Source organism: Pithys albifrons, chromosome 5, assembly GCF_047495875.1.
Source record: "Pithys albifrons albifrons isolate INPA30051 chromosome 5, PitAlb_v1, whole genome shotgun sequence".
Lineage (NCBI taxonomy): Eukaryota > Metazoa > Chordata > Aves > Passeriformes > Thamnophilidae > Pithys > Pithys albifrons.
In genome coordinates, this window is record NC_092462.1 from 60,801,193 (window position 1) to 60,827,874 (window position 26,682).

Sequence of the window (26,682 nt, forward strand, 5' to 3'; positions counted from 1 at the left end):
TTCCATGTTTGTTTTAATAGCATACATGTCTGTAATTATGTGCTGATGGCACATTCTTACTAACTGAAAATATTATCAAAAATACCAGGCTATCTCTAGATGCAGACCTTGTTTGTGACAGCAGTGTTTGCTATTGAATCACAAACCACAGAAGGCAGTGATTTGCACAAGAACAGCTAATGCATGAGAAGTGTGCTGAACACTATTTCTGCACAGGAAGAGGGAAGGAAGAAAAACATATTTATCAGTAGTGGTTAAACGATAGTGCAAACCAGTAATTACCTGTAAATTATGACCTTGGCCCCTTACAAACAGCTCCTCAGTAAACATGACTGCATTTAATTTCCATCCCCTCAGCAATAAACATCATTGTTTTCAGTGCAATTTCAATGCTTCTATTAGATATTTTTTCAATGAAAACATGTGTTTTTATAGTTCAAAACCTTCAATGAAATGTTGGACCTTTTCATATTTGGGGGATTGTATTTGAAACATAAAACTGGTGGTTAAATGTTAGCTTTTATAAATTCCAGTTGCTTCCTTTAAGCTTTTATATCACTTTAAGGCACTACATACAACTTTGAAGTTTAGAGGGTTTTTTAAACATATACATTTTTGATTTTCTTTTGACATTTTGAAATGTTTCTAAAGCTGAAAAATGTTGAAAAGTTGCAGAAAACAATGTGATGAAAGAAATAGATGGTTATCTTGTAATGTACATGGAAATAAAAAAAATACAGAAATATCATGGGATAAAAATGGGAAGGAAGCATAAAAAATTACATTTTAAGAAATACAGGTTAAGAGAACATTAAAAAAAAAGAAGGGAATCTCACTGAAGTGGAAGAGACTTAATTAATTGAACTTATTTCCATTTTTTCGTGTTTCTAATTTTTCTATTTCTTTAAACAATAAGAGGCAAATAACTGAATCCCAGATCTTACATATTATCATGCATTTCAGTGTGATAAACTGTAGGTATACACAATTATGTGCTACCAGTTGCTGAAGTGGATTTCATTATTTCCTACCTTAAGCTATCCTATAAATTTGCTCTGCACTGTTAAGCAGATATCAAGTTCCGCCTAGAGATAGGAACACTGGTGATGAGCAAAGGGGGTCTTAATAGCTAAGTTTGTTGACGCTTATATTAAACTCTAGAAACATTCTGAAGAAAAGAAATCATTCTTCCATGAAAAGTCACATTGCATTTCCTCAGCATTTCCCCTCTAACGTTCTCACGAAACAGAGAGGCAGGGTCTTGGTTTCAGTTCCCTGACTGGGGTTAATGCAGAGCATAATTGCCTGTAGCTAATTCCCTTGCACTGGGCCAGCCTAAGGGTGATCATGGTGCCTCTTGGGGAACCCAAGTGCCTCACTGTCTGTACCTGCACTGTGCACTCCTGAGGTTTCTAGTGGCACATCCTGTGGTGGCTGGAGCAGCTTTTGCCTGACCCACCACACTAATTTTTCCCAGAAAACTTCTCTGGAGTCTCTTTGTGGGCTTGGCGTATGCCATAGCAGCACAACAATTTGCCAGAGGACACATTCCCATACCCACATTCCCATGGAGCTACTCTCTATCCACACTGGTGATGACTGCAGGTCAGTGCATTGTAACCCTCTGTTTGACCAGACACGTGAGTCAACAGCTCCACCACAGCAGAGTTGGAGGCTTTTGTGGGTAGATGGGATTTAAATAATTGGTAGGGACATGAATGAAAACTGGCTTAACTTGATTGAAGAGGAATCCTAGCTCAACTCTGTGCATGTGAAATGCTGCTCACTGCTGTTTGGTCTGCAAAACTCAGAAGTGGGTTTACTCCTATGACCTACCTGCAGTTTGAGCACGCTTTTTCCCACTAAGACACACCTTTAAATGCTTTGCAAATATCAGCAAACTCAGTTTCACAATGGGAGTTTCTGCTGGCAGGCAGGCTGCATCATCAGTTTTGGGATGAGGAAATAAGGCAGGATTGGCGACTGGCTCCAGGCCACATCCCTGTGTCTGAGCGTCACTGGGAAGCACTTTACATAGACACTTAGGCTAGCATGGATTTATATCAGAATGGAGCTCCACCCTGGGTAACTAGCCTGCTGCTGGGGAACAAGGTCTATCCAGCAGGGCAGAGAGCTCTGCTAATGCGTCCTTCCTCTGGACACCTCATGTGGAGGTCCCATGGCTGGTCTGCAAAGTGCTTCTCCACCTCCAAGGACTTCACAATGAGTGAAGTGTGTTTTGTGGCTTGGGGATGCCTTTTCTGAGAACACGTTTCTTGCAGCTGGACTCAGAGCTGAGGGATCAGAGCTCCTTTATTTTTGTTTCCTATTTATTTATTTATTCATTCAATTTTTATTTATTTACTTTTAATTGAGCAACATCATCAACATCAAAAGACATTAAATAGAAGGACCCATTCCTAAAATATGCAACTGTAGTTGACGAAACAGTGAAGTTGGGAACTTGCTGTGGCTCAGTGGCTGATTGTAAACTACAACATAGGGAGGGAGTGCCTGACTCAGCAGATGCCGGAACCTTCAAAGGGATTAGAGCTGTTGCCAAGGAGTTCCACCCTTTTTTTTTCTCTTTAAATGTGTCTTAAGTACCTTAGTCTTGCATTACATTATATATAAAAAGCATGTATGATATTGAATTGGCACATCCAGGATAAGGAGCACTTAAACATCAGATTTTCCCAAAGGATTATGGTTTGATTTGATCTGCATATGCACAGCATTTCATCATTGCAAAATCTCTTCCATAACATTAAACAACATCCTGCTCCCTCTTACCCCCCAACTTTAACATAGCAGTTGCAAACATTTCAAAATAGGTACTCTACAAAAACTCCCAACCTAAATCTTCACTAAAAAAAAATATTAACAGTCTGATCACAGCCCTTGGACTACAACTTCCAGTCCCCTGGCATACCGCAGGAGCTGGTGTATCACTGTGATTCCTTGGCGAAATGGTTGCCTTTGTGAGACTTCTCCATTGCAAGAAGAGGTGCTTTCTAAGGGACCAAGGCAGTTCCCCATGCCAGCTGCTAACCCATTTCATAATTTCTGCCTTTTGTAACCTTTTTAACCGAAAAGATAAAAATGTAAGGAGTTGGTCTATACTTAAAAAGTTTTGCTGTCATGGCAATGGTGTAATTACAAGAGTAAAATCCCTAGTGTGAGTTCAGTCCCGCCATCAAAAGGACTTTCTGTTATTATAATGTAAGCTGTTCAGCAAAGTGGTTAATTCCTACCAGCAAAACAACTTTTTTTTTGCTGGTATAAGCTGTTTCTTTGTGCAGGGTGTTGGCTGTGGCAGGACCAGTGCTATACCTCCACTGGGTGCTGATGTGCCCAGAGGATAAGCTACCATTTTCTACCTTGCAGGTGAGGGCTGAGCCACTTGATGATGCAAAGGGATTAGGAGGCTTCTGATGACTGTAGGGTCAAAAGGGAATTTCAATCCACATTTCAGTCTAGGTCCTTTGTATAATCCCTATAAGTTTTTAAGTCTGTGTCTTTACTCTGCAGATTTTTTTGGCCAGGGCTGAGCTGGGTTGCCTGCACAGCCCAGCACCTTTCTGACAATGAGGGCATATTTGGACTGATAATGAGAAAAGCAATGATTTTTTTCACAGGACTGTGAAGTAAACCCTCAGTTTTTAATGTTCCCCACTCTAAGTCCATCATTGTTGAATGGAAAATTGTTTGACTCCAGCTGTGGCTTTCAATATATGCAAATATACTGAATGTCACCTTCCAGTCCATGGTGATTTGGTGACAGCTGTTGCAAGGTGTGACTGGAGAAATGCAGATTTCCCACCATCTTCACTCCTCAGTCCTTCCCTGTTGGTTTTGTGTGGGGAGGGTGCACAAGTTTGCACTTGGCAGAGCAGGGAGGGGATTTTATATGTCCAGGGATGGAACTGGGACTGGGTGATCCACAGGGTAGTGATAGAGCAATGATAACATCTCTCTGAACCCATCTCTTACTCCATGAGGAAAGGTGCAGCTGTAAAGGATTTATGGCTTTTTCATAAATATATGTGACATTATTTGGTTTAACCCACATTTTTTCAGTTTTTGTTTTAACCTAATTTCAGTATTTTGTGGGACTGGTACCATAAATAATAAAATGCAGCAATGAGCATTATATCTTCTTAGCCAGCACAACCATTGCTTGTTTGTTTGGGGTTTTTTTTTGTTTTTTTTTTTTTTTTTTAGTGCTTGAGAAATAAATGCTTCAACATGTTTCAGCAAACCTCCTGGCCCTCCTGCAGCAGATCACCAGAGCCATTTTCAGGGTATTGCGTGCCAAAAAAAGCAGGGACAATCTGGAAGGAACAGGTGTATTGGCTTCTGTTGCTGCTTGAAGGGGTAAATACCTCATTTTCTGCTGCCACAAAGGAGGTAAACATTTAACACACAAAAAGTTTCTTTCCCTCTGAGAAAGTCCCACTCCTGTCGACCTAAATAAATTACAGAAGTCAATAGGTTTTTTTGCAAAAAGTTTCCTCCCCTCTATGGCACTCTATTTTGTATTGCTACTGCTTGTAAAGAGAAACTTGGTTGTTGGACATTTTACTCTCCAGGGTGGTTTTGGCTAGAAGGAACCGAACTGAGGTAGGGCAGCTTGGACTGACCTTCATGCTGGAGGTGTGCATGGGGCTTGCTGTTCTAATCAGATGCTTTCCAGTAGACATATTTCAGTCCAAATGCTTTTCAGGATGAGGGAAGATAAAAAAGAACAGAAAGCAATTTTTGCTGTTGATGAAAAAGGAGTATTTGAAGATGTCTCTTTTGAAGAACTGGGGGTTACAACATTTTGGAAAACCTAACAGACGTGGTGGAGATTTATGCAAGGTTAATGATTCTGCATGTATTCAGTGTGGGACTGGTGAGACACCTGAACTGAGCCCAGAGAACCCATCCTGCCCATCCTTCCCATCCTGCCCATCCCACTTATCTCCCCCTCTGCTCCAGGCCCTTGGTATGGGAGCAGCAGCTTAGGAAGACTGAAGAAGAGACAAGAGTTGAATTTGGGATGAGGACACTACCACAGAATAAAAACCAAAACAACAACAACAAAAAACCCAACAAAAAGGTCACTATCAGTAAATTGCTCTTTTGCTTTACTTGTTTAATGCAACAAACCTGCCAAATCCATACTGGTAACTCTTTGTCTTTCCTAAATTACTTAATCTCCAAAGAGGCATCATTCATACTTTTACAATACCATGATATTTCAGAGTTAACTGTCTTCATGCCTTCAAATATATTCTTTTTTTTCTCTTTTCAGATTATGAAATGAATTGTTTGAACTGAAAATCAGACCAAAAGTCCTAAACCCTGTCTACAGGGTTGTACCTTTGGCAGTAGCTCTTGAAATCAGAGTTCTCATTATATCTGACATGTAGCAGTTGTTCTTTTTGACTCCGTTGATATCTAGCTCTTGTTTATTCTCCACAGTGTATTTCTAATTCTTTAGAGTGTATCTGCAACAACCAAGTCTTTCTGAGATTTGCATTCAATTTGCAAATTGTACATCTGAAGCTGAAAAATAAGCTCCGTATTTTTGTGGTGAGGTGAGGTTTGCCAGGCCCCTTCAGAAATGACAGCGATGTTTTGTGGTTTGTTTCAGTTAACATGGATTGCAGTCAGCATGTGAACTTTTTGGTGCCCTCATGGAGTGCACAGCTGCCTTCCCTAGATGAGTGGATCAGTGCAAGGGTTTTTGTCTTTTTTTTGTTCCCCCGTTAAATAACACCTGCGGAGAAGTGGAGAGCTCCCTGGTTTCTAGTTTTGACTAAGTGATTGTAAAAACAATTGTGCCAATACCATCCTTCAGGACATCTGCGAACAACTGTTTTCCACCCCCTCTTATAGTCACTCAGTTTTAGAGCTCTGTATTCTGCTGTTCAAACTCTTAAAAGATATTTTATGTTATGTCCGTTGGACACTTTTCACAACCTTGTTGCTTGGACACCCAGATTATGGATGGTGATTTTTTCATAGTCTGGGATCACAACGTATTCTTGCACTCATCCATGCTGGAGAAGGTATGCTGCACTTGGCTGGATTATTGCTGTGGTCAGTCTGTGCAGATTTTAATGCATTTTTTTTCCTCTCCAAGATATGATATTTCTTTTAAATTAACTTTCTTTTATTTAGCCTAACACCTCTTTCCAGTGCTGCTTACACTCTATTAACTTGTCTCTGTTCCTGAAATCATGCACCTTTTTACACCATCTAAATTTCTTGCATTTTTCAAGTGAAATATTTGTTTGCCAAGTAAGAGTTTGCAGAGGCAGGGTCTCCCTGTGGGAGTGTTGAACATGTAGAAATGCCAGTTGGTTTTCCAAGAAGCTCCTGCCAGAGCCCTGCTGGTGCTCTACTACATGAGACCAGTGCCAAGCACCAGACCTCTCTCCAGAATAGTGTTTTCTGTGGGCGGGTTAGATTTACTTTTTAAACATGTACATTTTTCCTTCTAAGCAGTTATTCCATCTCTCTTGTAGTGTCCCCTGATGAAAAATTGTTTCTATTCTCTTGCCTTCATCTATTTAGGACCTACTCCTTCTTTGGTCTGGAAGAAAGAGAAGTTGCTTGAGCGTGAATTGCCAACTGACTGCTCTTCTGGTTCTGTTGAGAACTGAAGTCCTTGTCCTGGGAAGATATTTTTGACCTTGTTCTCATCAGCTCTTCTATGAACTTATGCTCCCTCTCATTTTTATCCCATTGATGATTCCCTTTCCTTTTAAAGATGATTATTTTTCTCTACCTTTCTCTGTATAGTCCTTTACTGAGGAAGAGTTACTCTCTGTTATACAGTATCTTCTAATACTTGTCTTTTGTCTTAAATTATTTTTTTTCATTTTGCTAAAATATTAAATGACACACAGCTATGACCTAGTACAAGAGAAAACTCACCAGAAACATTGTCTCTCAGTTTCCATGTAACTTTTGAAACTATCAAGGAACTAACTTCCTTTCTCAATTTACATGAAGCTGAGCTTCATTTCACTCTTGCTTCTCATGTGACTCAAAGCTGAATATCTTAAAGAAGTTCAGGATTATCATCTCAATGGTGGAGATTCTAACAAAAAACTTTTAATTTTTAATAGCTATTATCTGTTTTCCATAAACCTGTTGTTTTCTATTATTTCTACTATTAGCCTTAAACTCAGGTCTTTTATGTGCTGGGGTCTCTGTCAGAGCAGAAGGATGGGCCATTTATTCTTGCAGTCACTGGGGTAGCATCAATTCTCTGCCAGCTACAACTAAATGACTGTTTTACTGAAAACCAATATTAAAGGTCTGATAACCTTCTCCACCAGCTTTTCACACTTTGAGACTACAAGTTACTTGGACCAGATAATTTCCATATGTTTAACCTTTTGTACCTTGATCTCACTTCTTCGTGAGTATTTCTGCCTCACCTGCTGACCTTTCTACAGTTCTTAACAGGTAGCTGATATGTATTTGTTGCTCCCAGCATTCAGTCTTTTTAAATTATTATCCATATTCTTGATTTATTTAAACAGGTTGACATGTTAATCACACTTTTCTGTTTATTGGGTTGCTTATTATTATTATATATATTATATGGTATATATATTATATGTAATAAATATTATTTATTATGATCTTTTCACCACTTTTCTTAAGTGTTTCCCAGCTATAGTTGAAATTTTTCTATTTAAAATTTCCTCTTCCAAGTGATTTTGTGCATAACTTTTCCTGTCTTTGTGAACTCGGAATTTCCACAGAGCCAAATGGGGAATTCTGTTTGCACATAATTACATCTGTTAAATGACCTAAGCAACACTCAGTTTCTACTCCCTGATCAGTTTTTCTGTAAGGCAGAATTCTTTTCACATGGGTACAATTTGCTCCGAGCATGAACACTGACACATAAAATGTGTCCAGGACACTTTGGTGTTGGCACCAAGAGACACTCAGCACATTTCACTCCACAGCCTATCAGTGCAGCATTCTGCACAGTTGGGCAGATGCTTGAGGAAACAGGCACCCTGTGCTCTGTTGTGATTGTCCAGGCTCCCTGTTACCACTTCTTGAGCTTGTGCAGTTGAGGCATTCAAGGCATCTGCTTCTCAGTTGTTCATGATCCAGGAATGGAGAATGACAGAGCATAACCTTCTGAAATTTGCGCAACCTTCCTAAATTAGAGATGAATTAGGATTTACAAGTTCTTACTGTGAGGATGTCATTATCAGATGTCAACAAGATAAACTGGGGTGAGTTTGTGCTCCTATGAGTGGTCTCAGTCCCTTTTGTCTGTGGCACATGCTCATATGACTGGAGCAGAGGCCAGAGAGAACTCTTGGCCAGCTGTCACAGTGTAGTAATTTATTTCATTCTGAACATCTTTATCTTGAGCTGAAAATATGCTTCTATTCCTCCTTCGATTTCCTCCTTTTTATTAGCATCATTTTCTTTGATCTAGTCAGTAAGGAACATGGAAAGTCGCTTCTGCTGAGATGGGGGTGGCCTGAAATCTGCCAATCCATCTCTCTGTTTAAGGTAAGATGAAGTTTCACAAACCCAGTTTCATTTTATTCATTATGCATCTCCTAATTTCTACAACAAAAAACCCCCAGGAATTGTCCTGTGGATGATAGTCAGCATCCCTACACACCTTCAATTCAACTTCAGAACTGATTCATTTTGTGTAATTTTACAATGGCAGCTTTGTGCAGGAAAAAAATAAAAAGTGATTATATAATTAAAAGTTGTATGAAGCACACAAGGAGACTGAATTAAGGTGCATGAAACATCTGCTCCAGTACATTATTATTTCTGAATGCTAAATATATAATATGCTTACACTGATTTGTCTATATAGCATATATATTAAGGGATTAAAATTCTTTCAATTTTATATGTCATTATAAGTTTTCATGCTGAAATATGAATCCTTTAAGCTGAAACTTTTCCTGGACACTTTCACAGACCCCTTAGGTAAAAAAAAAACCTACAAAACAACAGAGATTCTAACAGCATGTGGAGTATGTGAACTAGCAGTCAGAAAAATCTGACATACAATAAGGACTCATTCACTTGTGATGATGAAGCATTTTCTGGAAAACAGATTTTTTTTTCCTAAAAATTCTGGATTTTTCTAATCTTGTTCAAGTGCACTGTATCTGTGTTTGCCAGGGGAACATCCTTTGCCAGCTGAGTTGCTGCTGGAGATGTGGTCTCTCTTACAGCTTAGCTTTGCCAATAAGTTCCTATTTCTTGAAATGGACTGGGAATAAATGAGGAAGGAGTGAGTAGACCTCCAGGGCACTCTCCCTTCTGTCTGAGGTGAAGCTATCCCATGGCAGTGAGGCTGAAGCCTTGGCACAGCCTTCCCTTGTAGTTCAATCGTGGTAATTCAGCCTGGAGCTGAAGATAGTATTAGTCACAATGCTTCCTTGTTGGCAGAAAGGGCAGGGAGGAAAGCAAGCATATTCCATCACTAACACCAACTAAGAATAACCTAAGCTTAGCTACAAGCAGAGGAAAGGTGGGATAGGTGATGCAGGTGAGTTGAAGAGGTCTGAAACAGGCACGTGATTGCTGCTGGTGGAGCCAAAGGCTTGAATTTCTGCCATCATGCATGAGGGAGGCAGCAACAGTGATTAATTTCTCCTTGGCAGGTGACTAACTCTCTGTGGCTTCCAAGAGAGCCTGCCAAAGTTGGACAGAAACCTGCTAAAGGTGCTGAAAGACTCCAAATATGGAGGCTGGATGAGGAGACAGAATTTCACTTCAAAAAAATGAAGCCTTTACAGAGCACTTATGGGATAAGCGGGGTCCAGAGCTGATGGATGGCTGTGGGCAAGGTAGCAGGGTAATAATATGCACTTTGAAGGAGAGCCAGGAGCTCTTGAATTTTAATCTGAGGGCTGATGCCAACTCTCCCCTAGATCCTGGGCAAGGTGAAGTTTGTTCCTGTTGAAACCACAGGATGTTCTTGCATTCATTTCATCAGGGCCAGGATGTCACTCTTCTTGAAGATGGAATAACATTGACTGAAGGAAGGAGAGGTGCCTGGGAACAAGTAAATTACCTTTTCCAGTGATTCAGCTATACTTTATTATCACTTCCAAGCAATCCCTTGCACATAAACTTAGAGTTAGCATTCAGTTTTATTTAAGGAAAATAAAATAATAACAGTCCAAATCACTGGCTGATATCATCACATGTTGAAAGGCTCTGCATGGCCAAGCATTGCAGTGCCTTACGGCCCCATTAAATTTCATTGTGCCTCCCATAGTTGCTGAGCTGTTAACGTGCCGGAAAACTCCTCAGTTTATCATAATCAAAAGGTAAATGTTTAATATCCTTTAGCCTTCACTTAGCGCAAGCAGAGATGCAGTTCCAATATCTGCCCCAGCATTAGAAATTTGGTTTTAACATGTCCTGGGAGCAGAGATGAGGAGAATTGTGGTGGAGAGAGCTGGGGTGAGGGAATGGTTAATTCTCCACTGGATGTTGGCTGTGTTTCTGTTTTTTTGTTGGTTGGTTTGGTTCGGTTTTGGTTTTTGTTTTTTTTTTTTTGTTTGTTTGGGGTTTTGTGTGTGTGTATGTTCGTTTTTTGCACACAGGGCAAAGTTCCATTTCGGGCAGTGAAGGAACTGCTGATCACATCCCTGGCTAACAGGTCCAGAACTGCCTTGTCACTGCCACAGGATCACGGGCTGTTCTTGTGACTCCTGCTCATTCATGTTGCTGGAAAATGAAACAATTCACTGTGAATTCAGGAAGCAGTTAGTTTCAAATCCTCACACATGAAATAATTAGGGTGCTGGTTTTAGGTGTCACAATAGCTGTTTTTTTCCACACAGGCAGGTTGTTCCAGAAAGGACAGGGGCTAAAGAGTAAGACATGTCATAGCAAGGGAGAGTTAAAATGTTTCTGTATGTATGAGATCTTGAAACACTTTTTTTTTTTAACATAGGTTTTTATCTTTTTAGTTTCGCTTTAGCTTTGGGTATTTGAGTATGTCCCAGAGTGATAACCACAGGGATGTACTTAGCTTATGGCAGAAATATGAAACAGCAAACCTTTGACAAAGCCCCTGGTGTCACTGAACATTTGGTTGTGTTTCGGAAGGGTCAGACTGCTAAACTACATATACCACAGAGCAACAGGGCACTGTGTTACACCTTCAGTTTGACACCAATCAGCAACTAGACAAGGGTTTGGGTTAGCTAAATTTCACAAACGTGAAATATAATTTGAGAAAATCACAAAACTTACTATCATTGAAAGATGCAACTGTGAGATATTTCAGTATGCTGAAAAGAAGGGTTTTTTGAAATTATCATTTGTTTAACTTTCAGACAACTTATGCCAGGATTTGTATTAAATACAATCATAAATAACCAGGAAAGAACAGGTAAGTAGCAAGGTGACAGGTTTTCCAGATAATACACAGTCCTTTATGATAGAGGAAACTAGAACTTACATAAAACACCCTTAGTTTTAAGTCTGTAATGCAGAAGTCTATTTCAGTTATTATCATTCAGACAAAAAAAATGGAAATAATGTGGATTGTTTTCAGATAAATCTCGTACTAGTATTAAGAAGGATTATAGGGGTAAGTAGCACTTTTCAAATTATGAGAAAAAGAACAGAGGACTAAAATAATATAATAATATCACTATATAAATTCATATACCCATCCCATATACTAGACGTAGTTCTGATTGGTCCAGTTCAAGAAAAGATGCAGCAAAACTGGGAAAACAAACAAACAAAACACCAACTCAGCACAAAAATTATAAGACATTCACAGTAGTTTGGCACTCTTTGGCCTGGAAAAGATAGAGCATTTTGAATAGAATACTGCATTATTTTTAAAAAATCTTAGAGGTATGACAGAGAAATTTATGCAGATTGCATGCTGTTCTTTTAGTTCAACAGATTCATAGGCACCCACAGAAATTATTAAATAGAATGCCATATAAACAGGAGGAAAATCTGTTTCACATGCTATGTAATGATGTAGAATTCCTTGTTACTGAATGACGTGGAGATAAAGAAGATAAATGGTCTCAAACATATTAAATGAAAAAGGGAAGGTCCGTCTGTCTGTAGGAAACAGACACATTCCATCCTGCAGGAGTGGAGACTAAGATGCAGGTGGCTGGACCATGAGAAAGTGGACAAGTGAGGGGATTATTGAGATTTTGCGTTCAGTGTATCCCCCCACAAGCAGCAGCAGCAGCCAAAGGAGACAGGAATGGGCCAGTACAACATATTGTACCTTCCAGCTCACCCATTTTGGGATCTGCCACTTCCATATTTCTGTGTAATTGTGTAATTCCTGTATCTATGACATGAATCAGTCTAATTTGCATTGAGGAGGGAGTCAGGCTGTGTTGAAAACAAATCTGTGATTTCTTAGGGAGGAAGTTTGTCTTTAGAAGTAAATTATTTTCTCTCTTTGCAACATCATGTGTAATATTTTCGACCCTATGTGATATTATTGCTTACCTGAATACAAGCTGCAGGGAGTAATTTGGTGCCTGAATATGTGTCTAGCTGTCAAAACTTAAATGATAAGCCGACCTTGGCAATACATTCAGCTTCAAAGGAGTGTGACAAAACTTAGAATTCTCCCCCTGCCTTATCATGTGCCTAGAATAGAGTAGGATGTGGGGGTGCATCTCAAAAATGTCCTGCAGGCAGCTGCAGCAGAGGACAGCTGTGGGCTTGGTCTCCAACACCTGCACCTGATCAGACCTGCACCTCCTGGGCAGCGACAGAGAGCAGGGCCACTGCACATGCAGGTGCACTAATGTGCATAAAAAATTACCCCCAGCTCTTCCAACAGCCTAACTGGGTCAGGGAGGGGTGTGATTGTTTACTCTAACAATTAGCCTTGTGAGCAGTCACGTCTTTCCTGAGGAATGAACTCGCAGACTAATAATACCTTTACTCTGGAGAAGTGGAGGCCAAAGGAGATGGCTTATATATTTTTAGTGCTAAAAATCTTATGTGTGGATACAGCCCAGCAAATGTATAACCCTTGAAACAGATGGTTGTATTTTTCCATCCAGTATTTCAGTGCAGTTCCTAGTACTGATGTTGCAACACAGGTTCTGGAGAAACTAAGGCACCTAAGACATCATAAACTCATCTCTACTGTGACACTGACAGGAAGCCAGGAGCAAGTCAAGGTAAACCAAGGGGCGTCTTCAGATCGTTAACTTAAAAGAAAGCCACCCAAAAACCAGACAACCACACCCACACTGTTAGTCAAAAACCAGAATATCATCAGGAAGCAGTGAGTCACTGCATGGCCATTACTTTTTTTCGTTAAGGTGTTTCCCAAATGTAAAATTTAGGTTTCCTCTTCCCTTTAGATGAAGTACCTGGTACCACTATGTAAGGAAAAGTCCTTTTATGCTTATTAGGAGTACTACAGTGCATAATGACAACGAGGAAAATACCTTCATTGCTGATGTGATGGAAAACATCCAAAGGATTTGGGGCCTGGGTCCTTGGCTTGTAAGAATCAGGGAGCTTGTAAGAACTGCATGTCTGTGCAGTGGCTTGGCTACATGATACTGCAAATGGCAAGTGGGGAGCAGAGCCACAGTGCCTTCCCTCCAGCCCCTCTTCATTCCCTGCTGATGGAGGTGCTTGAGCAGAGGGCTGAGCTGAGCTGTGTGGGTGTAGGGATCTGCAACAACAGGTGTGTGTTTGGAAGAGGAGGCTTAGAAGGGCTCAGACAAGTTGCCCAACATATTTTTAATAGATTATTGCCAAAACTAAATGACAGAGAATCAGAGTTATTGCCTCAAGAAGGTCATGGAAGTTGTTTGTATTTTAAAACATCTTGTTAGCATATGTTGTGGCACTACTATTAAAGTAACCACTTCAGCTAATATAATACATCTAATTATATGACATGAGCCTCATCTGATGACTTTTGCCAATTATATCTGACAAGAATATTTTAGATGAGAGGCTACGTGTTGCAGCAATTTCAAGAGATGAACATAACAGCATATGCTTTCAAAAATAAAATATCCACTGTTATTTGCTGTGATTCAGTACTTACCAATGCAATTGTAAAGTAGGGAAGCAGGCCTTTCTGGTTTATGAATTATGCCTGTGCTGAGTCATTGCTGGTTTTTTTTAAGGTTTATTATGAATGAAGGACTGGGTCAATGCCAAATTCCATGTTCCTGGCTGCTTCTTTCTTGCAAATTATTCAAATCCCTCGAAACAAGCATCTTAAAATTAAAACTTCTAAAGTTGCAGAAGTACCTTAAACTCAATAATTCAAAACAACCAACACAATGAGTAACCCTCTGGACCTGAATGGAAGATCCTACCAAAATATGACCTATGTTATCATATGAAAAAACTCTGTTACTGTGGGAAAACAAAACAAAAGAAGCTATTAACATTTTTTTTTTGCTACAGAACAGAGATGCAGCCTCATATTAGAATGTCCAGGCAGAGCATGAAAGAAATGCAAAAGCATCCTCTGTTCCCTGTGAAGATATCAGGAGGATAAGAAGTGAGTAGAGATTAGAAGGCTATTCTTGGTGCCTCCTGTTGCTGCTCAGACAGACACTGAGCAGAAGGTGTACAAAATTCACAGACTAAAGAGGAAAGAGAGAGAGCACAGGAGGGAGGAAAAGCAGCACATTTTATCTGATGATGTTTAATGTAAACATGCACAGAGACTTTTGGACCTTGAGGGATTGCCTGCAGTTCTGGCCTGGAACATCATTCTCCCTCATATCTGTGCTCAGACCAGCATTGCAGAGGGCTGGAGACTGCCTGTACCCCAAAACACATTGCTGTGAGGAAGTGGGAATGCTATAGTGGAATTTCCCTGGGCCAGGCAGACACAGACACAGATGTCTGACACAGAAGAAAGGTTGACCTCCTTGGTCTACTAAAAGCAAGGTGATCCCTGCAGTGTGGATTGTATCTGGATGCTGCTGTGGTCCCTCCCTGCCATGCAGAACCCAAATCTATCATTAGGTGTTGCTTATTTTCAGGGCAGACAGGCAGTATCAGGGCACTGGGAAAGCAAACATTGAGAGAGGGAGTTTGGGTAAGGAGGGGGCTCTGTGCTGCTGGGTCTTGGCTGGATGGTGGCAGGGCTAGCACATGGTTTGCAGCAGCAGCAGACTCAGAGAGGAACTAGAATTTTTGCAGATCCAAATCCCAGTACATGCTGGGACTTTGCTGGGATGACAAGCAAGCCTGGGAGTGCTGCCCCTCAGACACTGCCAGAGTCTTATCCCCATGTGCAGGACAGTGGCAAATCATACTTGCATTTTCCTTTGCTGGGAGACCATCACATTAGTCTGAAGCATTTATCTGAGATCTGAGAAACTTGCATCCAAATCCTTTCCTTGCTAGTTGGCACTCAGACTTGCCTGTGTCTCTCCCTGGAAACCCTAATTACTCCACCTCAGGGTACTCTGGGACAAGTGTTCTCAAAATCATTTAGGTTTTCCAACTTTGGCTAAGTGTTTCTTGCCCCTACCCTCAGCTGAGTGTGAAATCACTTAACCTAACTAAGCCACTTTTTTTTTGCCCCCGTAGATAGGTAATTGCTTCAAGAAAAGAGGAGCAGTTTTATGGCAAGTGACAGTGTGAGCCCTCCAAATACCCACTGCATACCTTTGTGGCTAGACTGCTATATTGCATGTTAGAAACTGGGTTAAAAGACTTTGGGCAAAAAAGAGTTCTATTCCTTCTCACATAAAGTCTTTAGTCACAAGATTGTAAGGATTAAGGCACTGTGGGGAAGAAGGGACCATCGTGCTCTTGATCTGTTTTGTGGGAAAAGCCTGAATGCCAAAGGCACATTTGTGATCAAGAGCACTGTTAGCAGAAGTAGTTAAAGTCCTCTGGCATGGGATCACCTGGACTCTCTTAAAAGCTTAAACTTTGCATCTCTCCATGACTAGTCTGAGATAATTTAGATGGCTCCCTGTCCACCATGCAAACTAGAGGATGCTTGAAGACAAGTGAAGACAGATATATCAGTTCTGACTGCGGCCTGAGCTGGCCAGATGAGAGCCAGGTGTGCTCCAGCAGCTGTATATGTGACATTCTAGCTGTAGGGGCGGTCCCATGGTGTAAAGGAGAGCACTCTGAACTCTGAAGCCCAAGGACATGAGTTAGAGCCTCAGTGGGGACTGGCCCCTAGGCAGTTAAATGCCTCCCTGCCATCCGATCCCGTCAGATCTCAGATGCTCAGCAGGGTCAGCCCGGGTTAGTAGCAAGTGCTGTGACAGTCCCAAGGACTTCACTGTCACTGTCCGAGCTCGCTCAGCTGTGGCAAATGGACCTCAGGACTTAAACAGTGGGGCCAGTTCTGCACACACTGTGCCTCACCTGAAAAATCCACTGCACAGGCTGGAAGGGCACACCCACGTGCAGAGAGCCCTTCCCAAATCTTGGTTCGCAAAGTCTGGCCATAACATACATATGTGATATTAGGATATTGCTGTGCTTGAATCAACACATCTGGCTCAAAGGCAAGGTGTATTTGCTTAGGCACAACACAGCTAAACAGCTTCTGAACCACAACTAGCTTGCATGCAGCCAGCCAAGAGCCTGCCAGTATTAAAGCTGGTATAAATGAATGCTCTCCACTTGTTCTAAAGAGTCTGGGTGCCAAAGTGTAGTGTTATTAGCTGTACTTTTGCATGTTTAACTTCTGATTGACCTTGAGAGTCAGGTCTGAACTCATCTGGTCTAAAAAGACTGCACTGGGACATGCAGAACATGGAAAGTCTTCTTTAGTGTGATCCGGGCCAGTAGCAACTGAGCTTTGTCATTGGGAAGCCTGACTGTCATCTGAATGGTGAATAATTCCTCCAACACATAGTTCTGTATCACAGCTTTTGTTCAAATTTGTTTTTTATCTTCAAGTATGTTGTTTCCAGGAACAAGTGTTCTGACTCATTCAGAGTTTATTCCATATTAGCTCCTACAACTTTAGTTCACCATCATCAACTCAGGCAATAAACATTGAGGCATAAACATTCCCTCAAGAAGTTGCTGAATCCTTTTTCTGCAACCTACATACAAGACATAATCCATATTTAGCACTGGGGAAAAATTATTTCCTTGTTTTAGTTAGCGAATGTAATGGAATTTGGGTTTTGGAGGGTAGCAGACTGCAATTCTCTGCACTTTTTGGTTATTCTGGGCTTCATTTTTGCATTTATTCAGCCAATAGTATAGTGCTGTGTAACGTAGGAGAGATTCAGGTTAAGTACACAAAAGTATAATAAAGAAAAGTTGTAAACATCTAGAATTTCACATTTGCATTGAGCATTTTTGTCTGAGATACTGACACATATAATTGCCCAAGTCTTCTAACTAGTGTGTGTGCATGTGATTTAAAAATGCAAGCAACCCCATCAAAGGGCCTCTAGCTTTTTGATTCTCTGAGAAATGAATAATATTCAGCACATTTTTTGGAAACCGCATTTAAGTCAACCCTGAAAGTGGGGCTGGACATTTAAGATTCAGAGAATTTTAACAACTTCAGCATGAAGTAGGAAAAAATAGAGTTGCATTTGGGATCCTGGTGTCTGCCAAAATAGTGCACTCATGTTTTTCATCTTCACAGTACTTTGCAGAGAATGAGCAGATGGGTTTAGGTACATTAGTCTTGAACTGTAAGCATGGTGATGTTAATGTATATTGCATTCACAAATATGTAGAGCTGCTTCCTGATTTAGCAGCATCATGCACCTCAGTGTAGCCTAAGCTCTTGCCCATGGCCTGAATCAGGCCCAGGGAATGTTTGGCGTGGCTGCTCAGATGCTGATTCTGGATGCCTGGGATGGCCATCCCAGCAGGGATGGCAGCAGTGGTCGGGAGCCATGGGAACTGATCCAGCCGGTGTGTGAATGCCTGTACTGACCCCATGACTGGGGGAGCCTCCTAAGCTCCAGTGCAGGATGCTCTGGCTTTCAAGGCTGGAATACTTGACTGCACATTACGTTTTCCATACAGCTCTTGTTTCACTCAGTGGAGAGCTGAGGTTTTTTGCTGTTTTGACTTTTTTTAATGTGACCAAAAACATGTACATTAATCTGTTATCTTCACAGCTTTGCTGTGAGTTTTGAGTAATCTTACAATTCCCATTTTGCCACTGAGAAAACAAGCACATGGTTGCTGAAAATACCTTCTGATGTTTATTGTACTTTTTGAGGCACTGAGACCCTGGGCCATAGAACACAGAATGAAGTCCAGGCACCTTCACCCACAGCCAGGACTATTCCTCCTTACTGCTGCATATTCACCCCACAGCCACCTGTGTCTGACCTATGGAAAATGATGAAAGTGCAATGGGTTGCCAACCATTCTCACACAACTTTGTGTGAAAATACTGTCTAATATCAGAAGGGGTCCTTCTGGCATACGCCCAGAGAGAATCATATCTCTGCATGACATTTTTTTTAAACAATGAAAGTATTTTTCCTTCTTTCTCTAATCTTCTGCATTTTCCCCTCCTGGTTTCTGCAGCAAATGTGGGAAGCCTGCCACAGGCAACATTTGAATTCACTGCATAACCCGTGTGCTTCCAGGTGCACAAATTGAAGCACCAATTGTATTTGAAGTAAAACAGCATGTAAGTGACCAGCTTTAATTCTGCATTTCCTGTCTTTGGAGAGCTTTACTTGGCAGTCTCAGCATCTCTGTTGTGCTATAATTTATAAATGTACTGGTAGATTAGGTAGAGGAAATTTGGAGAGGGATGTGGATGTGTTTATGTTCCTGAAACTAGGAGCCTAAACATCATGTGATGTAAGTAGGCAAGTACCCTCTTTTTAGAGAGGAGGAAAAGGGTGTGGGTTGATATAGTGACTGGAAGCCAATAGCTCGTTTCTCAGCTGTGCTCAAGTTTGTGTTTTCAGTACTTAAAGACACAGAGGCAGCTCCTGGTCCTGGAGGTGCCAGGTATCCAAAAGTTTCTCAGTTGCTGCCACAGAGTGGAGGGTTTACTGTCAGTGAAGGGCAGATGGGACCTCTTGTCCTACTCTTTCTCTGTGGAGAGGGGGTGGGATACTATTGCATCAGCTGTCTCTGTAGGACCAGATGACCTCTTCTTCTAGTGGGAACCTAATCAGGGCTGTGAAGGTTTGATCAGTTGTTGGATTTGCCCCAAATGCTTTTGCATCATAGGTCTATGTTTTGATCATTAGAGCACAGATCTATGCAAATGCTGGGAATAACATGAATACTATTTTTAAAATCTTCTTCTATGTTAACAGAAGAAAATGGGAAAGGAGGTAATCTTTTCTTCTTTGTGTGGTCCTGCTCTATTGAGCTTAATGCCTATTCCAATGTGTTGCTCAATAGGAGCAGAAGCAGCATTAACTGCCTACCACTAGAGTAACACAGTTTGAGTGGATTTCCTCAGCTTGCTGTGGAGATGTGCTTTGTCAGCTTGGTATGATCCCTCAGGTTGCTTGTTGTATGGGAGAGAAAAAAGAGAAATAATAGGAAAATACTAACTGTCCTGCACCCATTGGGAAAGAGCAATCAGGGACTGCTGGGCCCTGGTGTGAGTAGTGTGGCTTTAGGAACTGGGCTGTTCCCCACAGCTGTGCACAAGATAGTTCCCCTTGTGAGTAGGGATGCCCACCATGCACCATCCCAGGCAGGCAAGCAAGTTCCTCTACTCAGCCAGCCTAGCTTCAAAGTTCCTACTTACTGTCTGCTCTGTATTTTGTTACTCACAAGCACTGAACACCAGGAATCTGGTTTAGCTCCACTGTGAGTCACCTGTGAACCTGGAGCTGCAGAAGTAGCTGGTGGCCCCAGAGCTGGGCAGGAGGAGGTACATGACAGCTGCCTAGGGGAAGGAATGAGCAAGCTCCACGACACAATGAGCAAGCTTTAGAGCCACTCCAGCAAACGCTTCCAAATACAGGGTAAATATGGTCTGTTTCTGCTCAGAAAAGCAGGTGTCTCAAACCATGTGTCCCCTGGAGAGCATGGAGCAATGTTGAGAGGCTGGAGAGAGTCAGAGGTGTGAAACCTTCCCTCATTGCCTCTCTCCTAATCTCATCTCTCTTTGCTGAGGATTACATCCCAAGGACTACCCTGATCCTTTGATCCTCCCTCGAAGTGAGACTATCTCAAGAAGTGACCCGCACCACTTTGGAGCATCTGGTTGTATCTGTGAAGTGAGGTGGGAAGTTAAGTAGAATTTCAAAAGCCTCTTTTTATTAAAAAAAAAAAGGCAAATCAGTTTAAGATCATTCTATGCTTCAAATAGTGTTTCCGTGATTTATCTATTTACATTTTAATTGCAGAAAGGGTTTAAAGAGCCCATTGTCCACATTATCTCTTCTTGTCTTTCATCTCATCTGCATCAGGAGGACTTTGTTGCTGTGGTTTTCCTTAATTTTCTGGACAGAAGAGATGAGACTTCATCCAAACAGAGCAGTGATGTTTGGACAATTCACATCATCATTATAAAACAGAGAAGGAATGGGACTGAAAAGCAGACATTTTAGCCAGAAAGATCCATGTATTTAAAATCCTGAGGCTAGTTCTTGTTAAAGCTCAGAGATGATGCCTGAGGGACTAGTGATTTTTATTTCTTTCTTTCTACATAGAAGATGTAAAATGAAGCTGTGGTCGCACTTAATGATTAAGAACATAAAAATACAACTCTGTGATATGGCTGATCATTATGGTGGTACATCCATTGACCACAAGAAACAGCTGGGTAGGCTTAATGCAGATTAGCTCATACCTGGTGGCAAGTTACTGCTGTCTAACAACCAATTTCTCTGCATTAGTTCAGCCCTTAGGATAGGTTTGTGCCGTCTCCTGTTAATCCCTAGCAGATGTTAAGAGGATGTGGACACTGAGTGCATGGCTGCAGCACTGTGACCTTGTGAGGAGATGAATCAGTGCTGCCTGGGATTGTGCCTCTGCAGTGAGGATGGGCAAGTCTGGGGTCTGAACAAGGACTACACACATAGAGAGTCCCTGACAAATAGTAGTAACCTTTAAGAGAAGCTGTGTAAATGATCCTTGTCAATACTACCATTAGATTAGTGAGGGACAGTGACTACACCAGGGCTATGAACTGCATTACAGTGATTTAATGGAGCTCATTGGTAGTAAACTGACTCAGTGATTTGCTTTTCATCAGCTCTGCTGGCTGACTTTTGAGTCTCTTCTGTTTAAATGGCAGGTGAAATCTGTGGTGTTAGCTGGCATCAATGTGGTGATTTAGTAGAAGTTCACATAAAAGCAACAACGTCACTAACAGCTATCCAGGTGCCTGTGAATTGTCAGTAATGCTGACAAGAGTTTAGGACTTCTCCTCCTTCAGCTTTCAGTTGCATCATTTGCTTATGCAGAAAGGATACCTGTCTGATTTTTTCCTGTCCTGATTTTTGCACATGTCTCTATGTGTGTGTAGTTTGTAATCAGAGTCTGTCTCGTGACAGCTGCTGTGGCTGATCAGGAACTGGTGAGGTCAGCCTGGATGGAGGGATGGTAGGTGATGGAAAACCACTGGCTCTCATCTTTGTCTATTCTATGTACACTACAAGCCAAAGGCTTCTAATGATTGCCATTTTCTCCCAGTCTTTGGTTTGCATGCCTGTATGAAAGTACTAGATACAAGATGGTTGAATACTCAAGCACCCTCTGAAGAAGCTATTAGCTTGAACAAAAACTGAATTAAAAAATGTGTCTATCACTAGTTGATCATATCCCTAGAATCAGGGTTGTGGAGATTTTCCTTGTTTTACAAAAGCTGATGTGTGACAAATTATGGATAGTGTGGAGATGTTCAGTGGGTCTTTTCTCCCACCCTCTCACCCAGGGCACAGAGTGGCCTGTCTGGGAGCATGACAGTGAGCTTGGAGCTTCTTAATGGCAGCCCTACCTGCAAGCTTCTTCAGTGACCTCTACCAGCTCACTTACCTTTGCTGTCTTCACCTTTTCTCTATCATCCAGAAGGGTTGTGAAGACAGGTTTATGCTTAAAGTGATCATGACCTCTGTTAAAAACTGCTGAAGTATGATTATAGGCTGCAGTGATATTATACTTGGCAGCAAGGAGGCCTCTTACAAATATCTCTCCAAGGATCCTACAGACACATAAATGCCTCCAATTCTGCCACCAGGGAAAGAGGACTTTGAACTGGTCTGTGCAAGAGCATTTTGTCAACAGAGGCTGGATTTGTAGATGTTTGTGTCTCTTCAAGAAGAAAACTTACTGGAGAGCTTGAGTACTGCTCTCCACCTTCAGGGCCAGGAGCATTGCTGAATCAAAACAGATGCAGACACAACGTTGCTCGCATCAGCTGCAGCGGTGGTTCACCTGACTGTTCACAGTGATGTGTGTTCAGTGCATCCCATCTGTGTCTGTGCTGTGGGATGCAAAGTGTTTCCCAGTCTGCAGTGTGCTGGGAGGACCTAAGGCGCTACAGCTCTTCTGGCAGCAGTTTTTAAGGCTCAGACTAGAATTCTACTGACACGGCTCATTTCACTCACAGAGACGGTGTTACTTTGTCACCTTGCTTCTAGTAGACACAGCTCAGCTCTTTTATGCCCTGAAGAAAATACAGCTATATCCTAGGGTTGAGTGATGGGCCTACTGAAAAACTGGATGGAAAAATTGATTTTGTTGCAATGTTATCCTTTTTTTTTTTTATCCAAAGTGCAACTTTTTACTTCATTGGTGGTTTGTTCAGAAATGAGTAGGTGTCTTAGAAGGGATAATTTTAGAAAAAAATTTAATTTTGAAGTGGCAAAGAAAAGATTTGAAAATTTTTAGGAAATTTTAGTAGAGGACATGTTCAGATTCAGTTTTAAATTCAGTGTATCTGAAATATAAATGAACAGTAGATTTAGGTTAGAAAACATCACCAAGTTTTTACTGAAGAATTATGGGATGAGGATAAAGGAAAAAGGATAAAGGAAGAAGGATAAATAATTCCTTTTCCCACAACACGCAGCAATAAGAAATGAGAAAAATCTTCTGACAAGTACAGGTGTTCTCATGCCCTCAGAGTGACTTTTATGTTTTGGAAAGCCTATGTTTTAAGCAAATGAACTTCTGAAACTTACCCAAGCACTGTCCTGATTTACATCTCTGATTAAGGAGCATCTGCATAAATGGCAGCAAAGGCTGTAATTGTCATCCCGTGAGCTGCCTATACTGCAGTGTGGTACTACCTTTGCAGGTTTGATGTCTGAGTGATCCCTCCAGCCTGGCTAGAAGGGTGGCTGCTCCCTTTCTGGGAGCCGGTGGGGAACAGGGGGCTGGTGTGGGATGGGAGATACTTTTGAAGGGATATTTCCCTGCCTGGAGATCCATAGGATGGTCTCAGTAAAGTGTCTGCCCAGGGCTCTGTCTCTTTACTGAGCCTAAGCCCGAGGTGTTGTCTGTCCCTTGGGCAGGGAAACACTGGGGACACACAGATAAGATAGTCCTCTGCTTCAGAGGAGCACTGTCCCTGCGTGATGAGGAAGTGTACTCAGCACATGTCACCCATATCTGATGAGTGATCACCCTTGTTTGCTACACCTCTTCTGTTCCCTTGCCATTCTGTTTTGATAGTATATCTGTTTGAGAACAAATATTCTATTGATTTCATTTGTCTTAGTGCAGTAAACTGGACACCATAGTCTCACGTGAAAATAAAAAGTGAGGTGACTAATTGGCTGAGTCCTTAATGGAGGGAGTCAGATGGAAATTGGTTGTTAGCCATTGATACATCAGAAAGCAGAGGTGTCATGCTATCACTGTGAAATTCATTCTAACAAGTGAGCTGGCAGCTCTTGCTCCCCGCCCCCCTTCCCCTCCTCCCCCCCCCCACCAAATTGCTGCATCAAGAGTGAATTGCAGCAAGCTCACATTAAGGTGACACAGGTGTAGATTCATTTTCAAAACTGCCAGTCCCTCTGGACTTCTTGTTTTTAATTATTTCTTTCCCCCACTGATGTCAGTACAGCAGTAGATTTAAATGCTGGTACTGCACTGATTAAAATTGTATTCCTAAAATAACTTTGTCCTTTGCTATCATTCTGGGGGATGCTTTTGTTTCTTTTTTAATTGCTAGATTTTCAAAGTAAAATTCGATGCAGAAATTGGATAGGAAAGTTTCTGAGCAACTTTACTCCACCAGAGGTATTCACTGCCTGCTCTTGTATCGTCCATTTTAAATAAAACCAGTACAACCAGTAGTAAGAGAGACAATTTATTCATACAGGGGTTACTGAAGGAGCTGGCTAGTGTCTTCCACATATTCCCCCCTCTTAACATGCATGTAAATTTGTATTACCCATGTATCTTATAATTTTGTGAATATTTCTGTGCATCAACTGTGCCAATTAGTCCACAATGTCATTGTTACTGACTAGTGACTTCCATTCACGTTTGGTGAAAATCTTCTGCTGTCCTGAGAATATAAGACAGAACTTGTTTGCTGCCCTCACCTATTCGCTTAATGCACATTCCTCATGGTGTTTGCCTCCTCTGGAGCTCACCCAGCCTGAGTGACCACCTTGTCTACAACCTCCTCTTCTCTCCCCATCTCACACCTCTGGACTCTTTCTTTTTTTCCTGCCTCCTTCTTTTAAGCTACAAAGCACTAAGCAAGCACCATACTCCAGGCAGCACCTAATACTGACTTCCATAATCTCTTTAACAGTCCTAAGGCTGTTAGTGGTCCTGTCTAATGACTGTGGATATATACAAGAGCTGACTTCTTTAGAACATACCAAAATCCTGCTTGCTCAACTTCACTTATGATCTAGATTTTTTACTTGGTGACATGTTTCAGCTTATTCATCTTTCCTCAGTAGGGAGAGCAGGAAGGTGGTACTTGTTCCTTGCTGTGGTGGAACTCCCCTGGGTCCTCTGTATCTGGTTCGTTATCTCTGAAATGAGCCCTTCATGGCATTATGTCCAAAGTCTGCATGACTGCTGACTAGTGTTTCTCCTCATGACCTATTCTAGACCTATTTCCATGGCTCATTGTCTTATTTTCATGCTTCATACACCTGAAAGGAATAACTCCTGCCTCTCTTAGATCAGCGGACTTCTGTCAGCTTTTTTCACCATGTGACAGTGACCCATACTTTTAATTGTAGTGGGTGGAAGGAGGGGTACAATGCTCTGGATCAGCTGTAGGCTTGACATGACTATGCAGAGAATTTGGACTCTTTTGACTATGGTTTGGGAAAATTGGCACAAAGAATTAGACAGAGCTGGATGAACTCTTTGCACTTTTGGCAACACCATTTCTTCTCTCTGGCATGGTCAGGACCTGCCATCTGTTCTGTCTGATGCTGTTTTCTGCCAGATACCTTGGATGCTTACCTCTGGCTGGATGTGCTCTTTGCATTCAAAGTCCAAAGAACAGGCTGACTTAGACGTTTACAGATAAACCAAATAAATGTATTTCAGTAAAGGAGTAAAAACCAAAAACCATAAATTTTTAAAAAGACCATGGGAATTTTTCTTCATAATTCTTTACCTTCTTAAAAATTCTATTTTTCTTCTCTTTACAATGGAAAAATTTAAAAGAGAGAGAAGGAAAGATCTGGAAAGTGGTGGTTTTTAGCTGGGATTTTTTAAGGAGGGGAAACAGATGCTGGAAAAACTACATGAAGTTTCTGCCAAGATTTGCTTACATTTTTGAAAAGTGCAATTTTTCAGTGAGAAATTTGTGATTTCCCTGTTTTTTAAGTATGACGGAGACCTACCTTAAGAAAATATTTCATGTGATTACAAGCAAAAAAAAAAAAGACTTGTCTGCAACAAGCAAAGCATGTGATCCCACCATGTAGGTCTGATACCACTTTATAAATTAGAGGCCAAGGCTCACCTGTGGCTATCGTGGACTAACAGCACAAAACCCACTCTTTCCATGATAAGAGTTTATAAAAGATCTTACAGAGGACAGGAGGAACCCGTGTTTCCCATTTGCACATTACCTAGCATAAAGCTGTAAAATATGAAATAATTTTAGAAGAAAATGCCATGATTTATCAATGAGAGACAATACTGATATCTTCTCAGCTCAAGAGACATATATGTGTGCATATATGTGAGGGCTGTTTTAGCTAGGGCTAATGGATTCTCCTGACCTGCAGACCCACTGCTGTAAGAAAAAGAGACCCCCTGGCATGACAGTTTGCATGAGAATGGTGACTTCTGGGGGATGGTTTTTCCTAGGAATAGATTTTATATGGATATGAGCTTCAACAGAAAGGTGGGATTAGTGGGATTTACTCAAGTGTTCAGTTATTTGAACTCTGAGTGGGCTTGTATTCATCCTTATATCCTTCAGCCACTTTGGAATCTGACCTTGAAGCATCCAGTGCATACTTGTGGGCATATTTCAGGAGCCATCCTCTCATCCAGAGGAGGATGAAAGGTGGGTAAGGGAAAGTCACAATAGTGCTGGGCTCTGCTAGTATGAAGAGACTCTGTCAATAATGCTAGGGAGGCTCACTTAGTATCTGTCTGCAGATGTGCCCTAAAATATTTCAGAGCTGAGATTGATGATTCCTTTGTTTCAGAGTGGGAAAATACCTACTCTTAAGCATTGTTTTTCAACTGATTTCTCAAACCACTAGAATTAATTACTTTTAGGGCTGCTCCTGCAGATCAATCAGGCAGATTTAC

General features: G+C 41.3%; 1 long non-coding RNA gene across 4 annotated transcripts in view; it reads left to right on the plus strand.

Moving 5' to 3' along the window:
- LOC139672532 (uncharacterized) overlaps window positions 1-26,682 on the plus strand; it is a 185,742-nt gene that overhangs the window by 19,969 nt on the left and 139,091 nt on the right. The window lies entirely within an intron of this gene.